Source organism: Oncorhynchus kisutch, linkage group LG15 (genome assembly GCF_002021735.2).
Source record: "Oncorhynchus kisutch isolate 150728-3 linkage group LG15, Okis_V2, whole genome shotgun sequence".
NCBI lineage: Eukaryota > Metazoa > Chordata > Actinopteri > Salmoniformes > Salmonidae > Oncorhynchus > Oncorhynchus kisutch.
In genome coordinates this window covers 90,471,327-90,485,256 of record NC_034188.2, presented here as the reverse complement: position 1 = coordinate 90,485,256, position 13,930 = coordinate 90,471,327, and the positions used below count along the sequence as shown (strand labels likewise).

At 45.5% G+C, this 13,930-nt stretch overlaps 1 protein-coding gene across 1 annotated transcript in view; it reads right to left on the bottom strand.

The window, feature by feature from the left end:
* LOC116353659 (LHFPL tetraspan subfamily member 6 protein) overlaps window positions 1–13,930 on the bottom strand; it is a gene marked incomplete at its 3' end in the record, with an annotated part of 140,535 nt that overhangs the window by 126,085 nt on the left and 520 nt on the right.

Here is a 13,930-nt window from a genome sequence, read left to right as displayed (position 1 = left end):
GCTAACATTAGTACTACTGCTAACATTAGTACTACTGCTAACATTAGCAGTCATTCCCTGTAACTCCCCGCCCATGAATTTGAAATATAATGCCATATGTTCCTTGACTTTCGAGAATGTGAATATGATAAATACCTTACAGATCTTTGAACTGTCTTAGTTTATCAATATAAAAATGGCCTGTTAATGCTTTGTTGCCATTCGATCATTTGAAGATAGAGCATTTGAAGCTTCAGCATCATGTCTTGAAGAAAAAAACGTTTTTTGTATTGTGTCACGACTTCTACCGAAGGTAACTCCTCTCCCTGTTCGGGCGGCGCTCGGCGCTCGGCGTCGCTGGTCTACTAACCGCTACCGATCCCTTTTTCTTTTTCTGGTTGTTTTGTCTGTGTTCCTTTTCACACCTGGTTTTCAATTGCTTTGATTTCTGTGAGTATATAGGGCACCTGTTACCTGCCGTAATTCGTGCAGGATTAGACTTGTGTGCATTGCGCTCGATTGTATTTGATGTTTGTTGTTTTTTCGCTATTACGCACGTGTATGTAATGTGTCGGAACTGTGTTTGTTCCTCCGTGCGTTTGCACGAGTTTCTGATTGTTCGAGAGCGCAGTTTTGTGATTTTTGTCTGTGCCGTTTTTGTATTGCTGGACTATATTATTAAACACGCTTCTCAGACATCCCTGCTCTCTCCTGCGCCTGACTCCTACACCTCTCACCAAGACGCATGTTATCACATATTGATTCATTACTATCCAGGGACAAACTTAGTAATTTATATTTTCACATAAACAATCTTTTTTTCTGTATCCTTTAAAAAAAAAAGCATAAATCTGTACATTAGACCGTTTGGATTTGTCCAATGAGGAGTTTTCCAGAACACCATATCAGAGCAGGGAACATACAAAAAGAGGGACTTCAATTTAACAGTGTTTAGAAGAAGGGTATCTAATTCTTCTTCTATTTTGGAAACACCAAAATAGTGTTTTCAACCTTTTTTTCCTGGTTAGTGCTCTCAGTCTTCTGCACAACTCTTGATTAAGTGGTGTTACAACACACCATGTTATATTCCAGAACTCCTTAGGATGACCTTTTCTCAAATCTGTCTCATAACCAATATTCCCTGTAAGCTACGCATGGGCGCGCAGCTCCCCTGGGACTGCTGTGCAGAAGAAATATGAGCCCCTATAGAGAAGTCTCGAATTGAACTTAACCTAACTTTCTAGAGTTTTCCCCCCTTTAGTTAACACTATCAACATGTCCCTTTACTGTGGGAATTGTGAATGAATCAACGCAAATATTAGCCACTTTCAATGCAACATACCGAAACAAAACAAACGATGCAAGAGTTTTGTTTTGTTGTAGGCACAACGCATCAGAGTAGGATTCTATTGCATTGACACACACGACTCAACCCGTACTCTACACAGACCAGTGCGGCATAACCAATCAGAGATGCAATAGGCCTATATGCAAATAGACCATTGCCATATATGGATGTGTGCCATTCACTGTGAACTGGACTGTGTTCACAGCATGAGCGGTCGTGAGTATATGAGCTTGTTTTGAGATCAAACTGAGAGCTGCATGTAGCCACGTCTGCACATTTGTTCATATCCTTTACTAGTTAGTGAGTTATTAGCCCAGTTATAAACCATTTGTGGTCAGCAGTGAGTGGGTGAGTGATTGCTTCTTACAAGCACAAGACATCTTTGAAAACTGAGTCAGGTAAAGAGCATTTTTTATGACTATTAAAAGGGGCAGTGTTGTATTTTGAGAAAGGCTTGGATATTATTGGTAGTCAATAAACAGAGTTTTGTCTGATTATCTGTAATAATGGCATGGGAATAATAATGCATTTAATTTTGTAAAGTGGTTTCTTGCATCAAACAACACAACAACATGTTCAGTCACCACCTTGTCTGAAGGACAAGTGGATAAACAGGTTAATGTCAAGGCCTGCATGATTTTTTTTTCTTCAAAAGTCTCATGGAATGTAGGTCTACATTGAACACCATACTTTGGTTGCTACTGTAGGCTGAATGATAGAACAGCTATTTCCATATTAAAATGTAGGGTTCACATCCTTGTCAATTTTGGCTAATCTTGCTTTGGTCCAGTGGGCCCGATGAATGAGTTTGCATTGAATGAGGCCGTGTCGAGCGCAAATAGAAGAGCTATGTACCCTTTTGAGTGCCCCTTCCCATAGTTCATCAGATATTTCCTCACCCAGATCCTCCTCCCATGAGGATTTAATATTGTTTAATGAGATGACTTGTAGTGAGCAAATTTGACTATAGATTATTGACAAGGTGCCTTTCAGAGTAGGAATTGGGATAAGAAATGTGTCGGACCGGAAGGGTGAAGAATCCTGGATCTATGCTGCGGATGTAACTCCGGACTAGTAAGAACCTAAAAATAATGATGTCTGGGGAGACCAAATGTAGCTGATAATTGTTCAAACGTACTAAATGTATTGTTAGTATACAGATCACTGAATCTTTTAATAGCGAGACTAAAAGCTGGGTTTGAGGCTACCGGATCCAAAGAAGAGGTTGTCTGAAACCCAAAGTGGTGCCGAAATTGATTCCAGATCAATGTTGTTTTGACACATATACTTTTGGTGAAGGAGGAGTAAGGGCGTGTAACGGAGGAGTGAGCGAGGGAGGACAATGATGCCGGTATAGACGAGGCAGCCTCCATCTCTAGCCAAATTGGGGATGGGAATATCTCTCTGCTCTGCAACCAGTAGTGAATGATCCTACGGTTAGCGGACCAATAATAGATTCTGAAATCCGGGGGGAGCTGTTGGAAGCCAAGCGTTTCCCTTTCGCTCCTGAGTTAGTGACCGAATGTATATATTTAACCTTGCAAAATTGTATATATTTCTGTTTGGTGAGATCCATAAACAATTCAGATCAAGTCTGAAATTTTTACTTAAAGCGAGTACAATCTCAGTGTTCACAGTAACCGCACGTTGGAAGATGCACAGAACGTTCGAGTAACGTTCGTGTTTGCGCTCAGCAGACCTGAAAATTGTTGAGTGGCAAAAAACATTTTGGAGTGAACATTGCTCATAACTCCTTAAACCCATGTTTCAAAACTGCAGCAAAGCTAAAGTTTTATCTCCTTACAGTTGGTGGCAGCTCAGTTGCCACTATTTTACGTGTTACAGAACACTTCATTTTAACAGTGCAGGCTAGAACAGCATCATGCATTCATGCCAAGTTCACGTACTAGTCGGAACTTGGAAACTCTGAAATGTACAACTTGCTTACTGGTTATAACTACAGCCAGTTTCAAGGAGCGGGACACTAATCTGGACGTTTATAAGAAATCCCGCTATGACCTCTGATGAGCCATCAAACAGTCAAAACATCAATACAGGATTAAGATTGAATTCTACTACGATGGCTCTGACGCTAGTCGGATGTGGCAGGGCTTGCAAACCATTAAGAATTACAAAGGGAAACCCAGCCGCGAGCTGTCCAGTGATGCGAACCTACCAGGCGAGCTAAATTCCACCTGCTCACTTCGAGGCAAGCAACACTGAACCATGCATGAGAGCACCAGCTGTTCTGGACGACTGTGTGATCAAACTCTACGTAGCCGATGTGAGTAAGATCTCAAAACAAGTTAACATTCACAAGGCCATGGGGCCAGATGAATTACCAGGACGCGTACTTAGCAATGCGCTGACCAGCTGGCGCTGTCTTCAATTACATTTTCAACCTCTCCCTGACCCAGTCTGTAATAGCCCCGTTTCAAGCAGACCACCATAGTCCCTGTGCCAAGAACGCCAAAGTAATCTGTCTATATATTGCCCTGTAGCACTCACATCTGTAGCCATGAAGTGCTTTGAAAGGCTGGTCATGGCTCACATCAACACCATCATCCCAGACACCCAGGACCCACTCTAATTTGCATACCGCCTCAACAGATCCACAGATTGAGCAATCTGTACTTCTCTCCACAATGCCCTCCCCCACTTGGACAAAAGGAACACCTATGTGAGAATGCTGTTCATTTATTATAGCTCAGCGTTCAACACCATAGTGCCCACCAAGCTCATCACTAAGCTCGGGAACCTGGGACTTCCTGACAGGCCGCCCCAAGGTGGTGAGGGTTGGCAACAGCACACTTGCTTTTTTATGGCTATTTTTTGTAAATTTTTTACTTTGTTTGCTAAGAATGTTCGTGCAAAAATGTCCTACAACTGGAACATGAATCGGAAGCTACAGTGCCTTGCGAAAGTATTCGGCCCCCTTGAACTTTGCGACCTTTTGCCACATTTCAGGCTTCAAACATAAAGATATAAAACTGTATTTTTTTGTGAAGAATCAACAACAAGTGGGACACAATCATGAAGTGGAACGACATTTATTGGATATTTCAAACTTTTTTTAATAAATCAAAAACTGAAAAATTGGGCGTGCAAAATTATTCAGCCCCTCCTCTCCTCTTCTCCTCCTGTCCTCCTCTCCTCTTCTCCTCCTGCCCTCCTCTCCTCTCCTCTTCTCCTCCAATTTTTCAGTTTTTGATTTGTTAAAAAAGTTTGAAATATCCAATAAATGTCGTTCCACTTCATGATTGTGTCCCACTTGTTGTTGATTCTTCAACAACAAGTGGACATTTTATATCTTTATGTTTGAAGCCTGAAATGTGGCAAAAGGTCGCAAAGTTCAAGGGGGCCGAATACTTTCGCAAGGCACTGTACACACTCTCAGCCCCCCAGAGCTGGAATACAACATTAACTCCTTTGTTTCACGCACAGCGGTCATTTCCTGTTGTTCCTGGTCGAGATGACCTAAGGCAGCGCCGGCGACGAAGATGAGGAATCAAAGGGGGACTCCAAGGTGAAAAGACAGGCTACACAGCCTCCTCTTCCTAGTAACCTGATAGTTTATTTTCCATTGATGAGACATTAACATTAACCAATGTGAACTCACAGCAAGGCTTCAATCGCAGAAGGACTTCAGGTAAAGTTGTGACTTTGTATTTACTGAGACGTGGCTTTACGGACCATACGCTCAACCAGAAGGTCATCTCTGCTATTCAACCAGAAGGTCATCTCTGCTATTCAACCAGAAGGTTGACCTGGAGTCTTGACGCTAAAATGCAGACCCCACTATATGCCGAGGCACTTGTGTTATTATCACAGCTGTGTGCATGCCACCACAAGCAAACACCAAGGCGGCTCTTAGCGAACTGTATAAGATCATTAGTCAGGAAAAAATCCTCTCACCAGGAAGCAGTCTTTATTGTTGCGGTGACTTTAACCAAGCCTGTCTAAAACAATTTTTCACAAAATATCACCAACATGTAGGATTCAGAGAGCTTGACAATGTATACACAAACATCTGTGACGTGCCCCCGCATCTGCCAATCAGATCATGTCTCTCTGTTCTTAATCCTCGCCTACAAGCAGCAACTCAAGAGAAAGGCACCAACACAAGGAATAGTGAGGCGCTGGACAGAGGAGGCAGACTCAATGCTGCAGGACTGTTTTGAGAATACTGAGTGGAATACGTTCAATCCACCCAGGACTCATCCATCAACATCGTTGAATATACATAGTCAGTTACAGGCTTCAATAGGAAATGTGTTGATGATGTTGTACCCACAATAATAATCCAGACATACCACCAGCCATAGCCGTACCATGCTGAGAGCCCGTACTGCAGCAGTAACAATGGTCGGCAGAATGAACCCAGATGACTCGTACAAGGCAAGCAAGTATAAGCTCCGCAAATTCAAAAAGACAATACAGACTCAAATTTGAATTGATGTTCGACAACACAAAGACTTGCGTTGCATGTGGCAAGGACTACAGACTATCACAAGACTACAAAGGCAAATCCAGCTGTGCGGTGCCCACCGAAGCCTCCCTCCCCAGACGAGCTTAACACATTCTATGCTCGCTTCGAAAGCAGACAATACCGAGCCATTCAGGAAGACACTCGCTGTTCCGGACGACCAGGTGCTTTCAGTCTCCGAGGCTGACGTGAGGAAAACTCTCAAATAGAGTGAATACTCACAAAGCCGTCAGCCCAGATAGCATCTTTGGCCGCATCTTTAGAGTGTGTGCTGAACAGCTGTCGGGCGTCTTCTGGACATCTTCGATATGTCTCTGTTCCAGGCTGTAGTCCCCACCTGCTTTAAGGAGACCACCATGGTCCCAGTGCCCAAAAAAACATGGTGACATGCCCATATGACTATAGCCCCGTCACGCTAACCTCGGTCATCCTGCAGTGCTTACAGAGGCTGGTCATGGCTTAAGGCCAGCATGCCAGACACCCTGGACCCACTCCAATATGCCTACCGCTCCAACAGATCCACAGAAGATCCTATTTCCATCGCTGGTCAAACGGCCGTAACACATCTGGACAAGAGGGACACCTATGTGAGAATGCTGTTCATTGACTACAATTCAGCCTTCAACACTATGGTTCCCTCCAAGTTCGACAGCAAGCTCAGAGCCCTGGGTCTGGACACCACCCCCTGCAACTGGACTTCCTGATGGGTAGACCACAGGCTGTGAGGATTGGCAACAACACCTCACATTGACCCTTAACACAGGTGCCCCCCAGGGGTGTGTCCTCAGTCCTCTGCTGTACTCCCTGTTCACCCACGACTGCGTGGATTTGCATGACACCACCTCCATCATCAAGTTTGATGACGATGCCAAGGTTATAGGCCTAATAACAAACAACGACGAGTCAGCCAATAGGGAGGAGGTAAGTGAACTGGCATTGTGGTGTCGTGACAACTACCTCTCCCCTCAACGTCAGCAAAATGAAGGAGTTGATTGTTGACCCCAGGAAGCAGAGGATGCCCCTAATCCACATCAACGGGACTACAGTAGAGAGAGTCACAAGTTAAGTTCCTTGGCGTCCACATGGACTAACAACACAACCACTCTTGTCAAAAGGGTGCAACAGCGTCTCTACTTCCTAAGGCATGCCACCCTGGGGTTCTCTCCAAATACTACCACTGCAACATCGAGAGCCTCCTGACCCGTTGCATCACGGCCTGGTACAGGAATAGCTCCATCCACAAATGCAAGGCCCTCCAACAGGTGGTAAAAACAGCCTAGTACATCACTGGGACCGTGGTCTGACCCACCCAGTGCCTGAGGATGGTATGCAGCATCATCAAGGACCCCATACACCCCATTCCATGAGCTATTCTCTCCCTTACAGTCGGGCAGACGGTATCGGAGCATGAGGTCTGATACCAACAGGTTCAAAGACAGTTTCTATCTACAAGTCATCAGACTGCTGAACACTTGAACCGGACTTACCACCTGCTCTGATTCTCTACACCTTAGCACACACACACACACACACATAATCATTCATGCTACACACACAACACAACTGCTGTATCACGTATAATCCCTCTCCGGCACTCGAGGTCACCAGGCCGCTCATTATACGCACATCTGTCACCAGCACCTCATCAGACTCACCTGGACTCCATCACCTGCCTCATTACCTTCCCTATATCTGTCACTCCCTTTGGTTCTATCCTGCCTCCTCCCTATATCTGTCACTCCCTTTGGTTCTATCCTGCCTCCTCCCTATATCTGTCACTCCCTTTGGTTGTTTCTGCCTCCTCCCTATATCTGTCACTCCCTTTGGTACTTCCTGACTCCTCCCTATATCTGTCACTCCCTTTGGTTCTATCCTGCCTCCTCCCTATATCTGTCACTCCCTTTGGTTGTTTCTGCCTCCTCCCTATATCTGTCACTCCCTTTGGTTCTTTCCTGCCTCATTACCTTCCCTATATCTGTCACTCCCTTTGGTTCTTCCTGCCTCCTCCCTATATCTGTCACTCCCTTTGGTTCTATCCTGCCTCCTCCCTATATCTGTCACTCCCTTTGGTTCTATCCTGCCTCCTCCCTATATCTGTCACTCCCTTTGGTTCTTTCCTGCCTCATTACCTTCCCTATATCTGTCACTCCCTTTGGTTCTATCCTGCCTCCTCCCTATATCTGTCACTCCATTTGGTTCTATCCTGCCTCCTCCCTATATCTGTCACTCCCTTTGGTTCTTCCTGCCTCCTCCCTATATCTGTCACTCCCTTTGGTTCTATCCTGCCTCCTCCCTATATCTGTCACTCCCTTTGGTTCTATCCTGCCTCCTCCCTATATCTGTCACTCCCTTTGGTTCTTCCTGCCTCCTCCCTATATCTGTCACTCCCTTTGGTTCTTTCTGCCTCCTCCCTATATCTGTCACTCCCTTTGGTTCTTCCTGCCTCCTCCCTATATCTGTCACTCCCTTTGGTTCTTCCTGCCTCCTCCCTATATCTGTCACTCCCTTTGGTACTTCCTGCCTCCTCCCTATATCTGTCACTCCCTTTGGTTCTATCCTGCCTCCTCCCTATATCTGTCACTCCCTTTGGTTCTTCCTGCCTCCTCCCTATATCTGTCACTCCCTTTGGTTCTTCCTGCCTCCTCCCTATATCTGTCACTCCCTTTGGTACTTCCTGCCTCCTCCCTATATCTGTCACTCCCTTTGGTTCTATCCTGCCTCCTCCCTATATCTGTCACTCCCTTTGGTTGTTTCTGCCTCCTCCCTATATCTGTCACTCCCTTTGGTTCTTTCCTGCCTCATTACCTTCCCTATATCTGTCACTCCCTTTGGTTCTTCCTGCCTCCTCCCTATATCTGTCACTCCCTTTGGTTCTATCCTGCCTCCTCCCTATATCTGTCACTCCCTTTGGTTCTTTCTGCCTCCTCCCTATATCTGTCACTCCCTTTGGTTCTTTCCTGCCTCATTACCTTCCCTATATCTGTCACTCCCTTTGGTTCTATCCTGCCTCCTCCCTATATCTGTCACTCCCTTTGGTTCTATCCTGCCTCCTCCCTATATCTGTCACTCCCTTTGGTTCTTCCTGCCTCCTCCCTATATCTGTCACTCCCTTTGGTTCTTTCTGCCTCCTCCCTATATCTGTCACTCCCTTTGGTTCTTTCTGCCTCCTCCCTATATCTGTCACTCCCTTTGGTTCTATCCTGCCTCCTCCCTATATCTGTCACTCCCTTTGGTTCTTCCTGCCTTCTCCCTATATCTGTCACTCCCTTTGGTTCTTTCTGCCTCCTCCCTATATCTGTCACTCCCTTTGGTTCTATCCTGCCTCCTCCCTATATCTGTCACTCCCTTTGGTTTGTTCCTGCCTCCTCCCTATATCTGTCCCTCCCTTTGGTTCTTTCTGCCTTCTCCCTATATCTGTCACTCCCTTTGGTTCTTTCTGCCTCCTCCCTATATCTGTCCCTCCCTTTGGTTCTTTCTGCCTCCTCCCTATATCTGTCCCTCCCTTTGGTTCTTTCTGCCGTCTCCCTATATCTGTCACTCCCTTTGGTTCTTTCTGCCTCCTCCCTATATCTGTCCCTCCCTTTGGTTCTTTCTGCCTTCTCCCTATATCTGTCACTCCCTTTGGTTCTTTCTGCCTCCTCCCTATATCTGTCACTCCCTTTGGTTTGTTCCTGCCTCCTCCCTATATCTGTCCCTCCCTTTGGTTCTTTCTGCCTTCTCCCTATATCTGTCACTCCCTTTGGTTCTTTCTGCCTCCTCCCTATATCTGTCCCTCCCTTTGGTTCTTTCTGCCTCCTCCCTATATCTGTCCCTCCCTTTGGTTCTTTCTGCCTTCTCCCTATATCTGTCACTCCCTTTGGTTCTTTCTGCCTCCTCCCTATATCTGTCACTCCCTTTGGTTGTTTCTGCCTCCTCCCTATATCTGTCACTCCCTTTGGTTCTTTCCTGCCTCATTACCTTCCCTATATCTGTCACTCCCTTTGGTTCTTCCTGCCTCCTCCCTATATCTGTCACTCCCTTTGGTTCTATCCTGCCTCCTCCCTATATCTGTCACTCCCTTTGGTTCTTTCTGCCTCCTCCCTATATCTGTCACTCCCTTTGGTTCTTTCTGCCTCCTCCCTATATCTGTCACTCCCTTTGGTTCTATCCTGCCTCCTCCCTATATCTGTCACTCCCTTTGGTTCTATCCTGCCTCCTCCCTATATCTGTCACTCCCTTTGGTTCTTTCCTGCCTCATTACCTTCCCTATATCTGTCACTCCCTTTGGTTCTATCCTGCCTCCTCCCTATATCTGTCACTCCCTTTGGTTCTATCCTGCCTCCTCCCTATATCTGTCACTCCCTTTGGTTCTTCCTGCCTCCTCCCTATATCTGTCACTCCCTTTGGTTCTTTCTGCCCTCTCCCTATATCTGTCACTCCCTTTGGTTCTTTCTGCCTCCTCCCTATATCTGTCACTCCCTTTGGTTCTATCCTGCCTCCTCCCTATATCTGTCACTCCCTTTGGTTCTTCCTGCCTTCTCCCTATATCTGTCACTCCCTTTGGTTCTTTCTGCCTCCTCCCTATATCTGTCACTCCCTTTGGTTCTATCCTGCCTCCTCCCTATATCTGTCACTCCCTTTGGTTTGTTCCTGCCTCCTCCCTATATCTGTCCCTCCCTTTGGTTCTTTCTGCCTTCTCCCTATATCTGTCACTCCCTTTGGTTCTTTCTGCCTCCTCCCTATATCTGTCCCTCCCTTTGGTTCTTTCTGCCTCCTCCCTATATCTGTCCCTCCCTTTGGTTCTTTCTGCCTTCTCCCTATATCTGTCACTCCCTTTGGTTCTTTCTGCCTCCTCCCTATATCTGTCCCTCCCTTTGGTTCTTTCTGCCTTCTCCCTATATCTGTCACTCCCTTTGGTTCTTTCTGCCTCCTCCCTATATCTGTCACTCCCTTTGGTTCTTCCTGCCTCCTCCCTATATCTGTCCCTCCCTTTGGTTGTTTCCTCAGGCGTTATTATTTTGTGTCTGTGTTTCTTGTTTTGTTCATCGTGTCATTTATTATTAAAGTCCCTCCCTGTACTTGATTCCCAACTCCCAGTGTTCAAGTTACACGCTGCTACCAGACTGTTATTATACTGCTCTATTTATACACTTGCCCCTCATCTCCCCACTTCCCTGATACACGTGTAAATATTGGGACTATAAATTATGCCTTCCTGTATTACACTAATGCTAAAAATGTTTATTCTATTCTACTGAGACATTTAGTTAATGTTCATATACTTAGTTTTATGATGACTTATTGTTGTTGCATTTTCGAGAAACAAGCATTTTGTTGTACAATGTATACCATGTGTATCCCGTAGATACGACTAATAAAACTGGAAACACGGTGTGCCCCTCAGGGGTGCGTGCTTAGTCCCCTCCTGTACTCCCTGTTCACCAACGACTGTGGCAGTGCACGACTCCAACACCATCATTAAGTTTGCTGACGACACAACGGTGATTGGCCTGATCACCGACAACGATGAGAAAGCCTATAAGGAGGAGGTCAGTGACATGGCAGTGTGGTGTTGCCAGGACAACAACCTCTCCCTCAACGTCAACAAGAGAAAGAAGCTGATGGTGGACAACAGGAAACAGGGGCTGTAGTGTAGCGGGTTGAGAGCTTCAAGTTCCTCAGTGTCACCATTCTTTTTTCTTTTTTAAGATCACGGAAAATTACAAAACATTTTTTTTTTTTTTTTACATAATCGTATACAGAAAATGTTCATATTTGTAACAATACTAGTTTTGGCTGACTACTAGGCACTTCCCTATCCAGGACCTCTATACCAGGCGGTACAGAGGGTACATCACCGGGGCACCCTGCCATCCAGGACCTCTATACCAGGCGGTACAGAGGGTACATCACCGGGGCACCCTGCCATCCAGGACCTCTATACCAGGCGGTACAGAGGGTACATCACCGGGGCACCCTGCCATCCAGGACCTCTATACCAAGGGCGGTACAGAGGGTACATCACCGGGGCACCCTGCCATCCAGGACCTCTATACCAGGCGGTACAGAGGGTACATCACCGGGGCACCCTGCCATCCAGGACCTCTATACCAGGCGGTACAGAGGGTACATCACCGGGGCACCCTGCCATCCAGGACCACTATACCAGGCGGTGTCAGAGGAAGTCCCTAAAAAAATTGTCAATGACTCGACCCACCCAAGTCATAGACTGTTCTCTCTGCTACCACACGGCAAACAGTACCGATGCACCAAGTCTGGAACCAACAGGACCAGCTGAAGAGCTTCTAACCCCCAAGTTAAAAGACTGCTAAATAGCTAACCAATAGCTACCCGGACTATCTACATTGAACCGTTTTGCACTAAAACTCTTTTGACTGCTGTTACTGTTTATTATCTATCCTGTTGCCTAGTTACGTTATCCCTACCTATATGTACATATCTACCTTAATTACCTTGTACCCCTGCACATTGACTCGGTACTGGTACAGTATATAGCCAAGTTATTACCTCGTACCCCTGCACATTGACTCGGTACTGGTACAGTATATAGCCAAGTTATTACCTCGTACCCCTGCACATCGACTCAGTACTGGTACTGTATATAGCCAAGTTATTACCTCGTACCCCTGCACATCGACTCAGTACTGGTACTGTATATAGCCAAGTTATTACCTCGTACCCCTGCACATCGACTCAGTACTGGTACTGTATATAGCCAAGTTATTACCTCGTACCCCTGCACATCGACTCAGTACTGGTACTGTATATAGCCAAGTTATTACCTCGTACCCCTGCACATCGACTCAGTACTGGTACTGTATATAGCCAAGTTATTACCTCGTACCCCTGCACATCGACTCAGTACTGGTACTGTATATAGCCAAGTTATTACCTCGTACCCCTGCACATCGACTCAGTACTGGTACTGTATATAGCCAAGTTATTACCTCGTACCCCTGCACATCGACTCAGTACTGGTACTGTATATAGCCAAGTTATTACCTCGTACCCCTGCACATCGACTCAGTACTGGTACTGTATATAGCCAAGTTATTACCTCGTACCCCTGCACATCGACTCAGTACTGGTACTGTATATAGCCAAGTTATTACCTCGTACCCCTGCACATCGACTCAGTACTGGTACTGTATATAGCCAAGTTATTACCTCGTACCCCTGCACATCGACTCAGTACTGGTACTGTATATAGCCAAGTTATTACCTCGTACCCCTGCACATCGACTCAGTACTGGTACTGTATATAGCCAAGTTATTACCTCGTACCCCTGCACATCGACTCAGTACTGGTACTGTATATAGCCAAGTTATTACCTCGTACCCCTGCACATCGACTCAGTACTGGTACTGTATATAGCCAGGTAGTCGTTATTCATTGTGTATGTGTTCCTTGTGCTGGTATTTTTCTATTATTTCTTTTTTTGCCATCTCTGCATTGTTGGGAAGGGCCTATACGTAAGCATTTCACTGTTAGTCTACACATATTGTTTACGAAGCATGTGAAAAATAACATTTGATTTGAGTTAGCAAGTCGGAAATGTCCCGAGTTTTCTAGCTGTGACTAGCAAGTGAACGCGGCATCATTCACAAGAGCAAACACTGTTCCAAATAAATATGAAAAAGAGGCTAAATCATATTTACTAAATCATAAATATGCAATGCATCTCACTTTATTCAAATCAATTCTCACACAACTTCAGCTGCTGCACGGGCAGAATTCTACCAAGCAGAGAGAAAGAGCACGCAAGACTGAGCGCATCAAAGACAATTGAGAATGTAACACAAAGGGGATTCATCATTTTCTTCTTCTTCTATTCCTCCCATAATTCATTCACAAATGCCTATTAATCTTGGTTTACGATCTCCAATTAATTTAGGTTTACAGTCTCCGGTGTAACGTAGCCAGCCTATTGGTTTGCAATACTGGCTATATGATGATGCTCTGGTGAAGAACCCGTAATAATCACGAATGGGCGATAAGTGTTCCTTACAATTTTACGCACACGAATGTTATTTGCACTAGACTAGTAGATTATTCAAATTACTTTGATACGCTATTTATCAAGTATGGTCAACTACTCCGGAGTCCGTATGGTGGA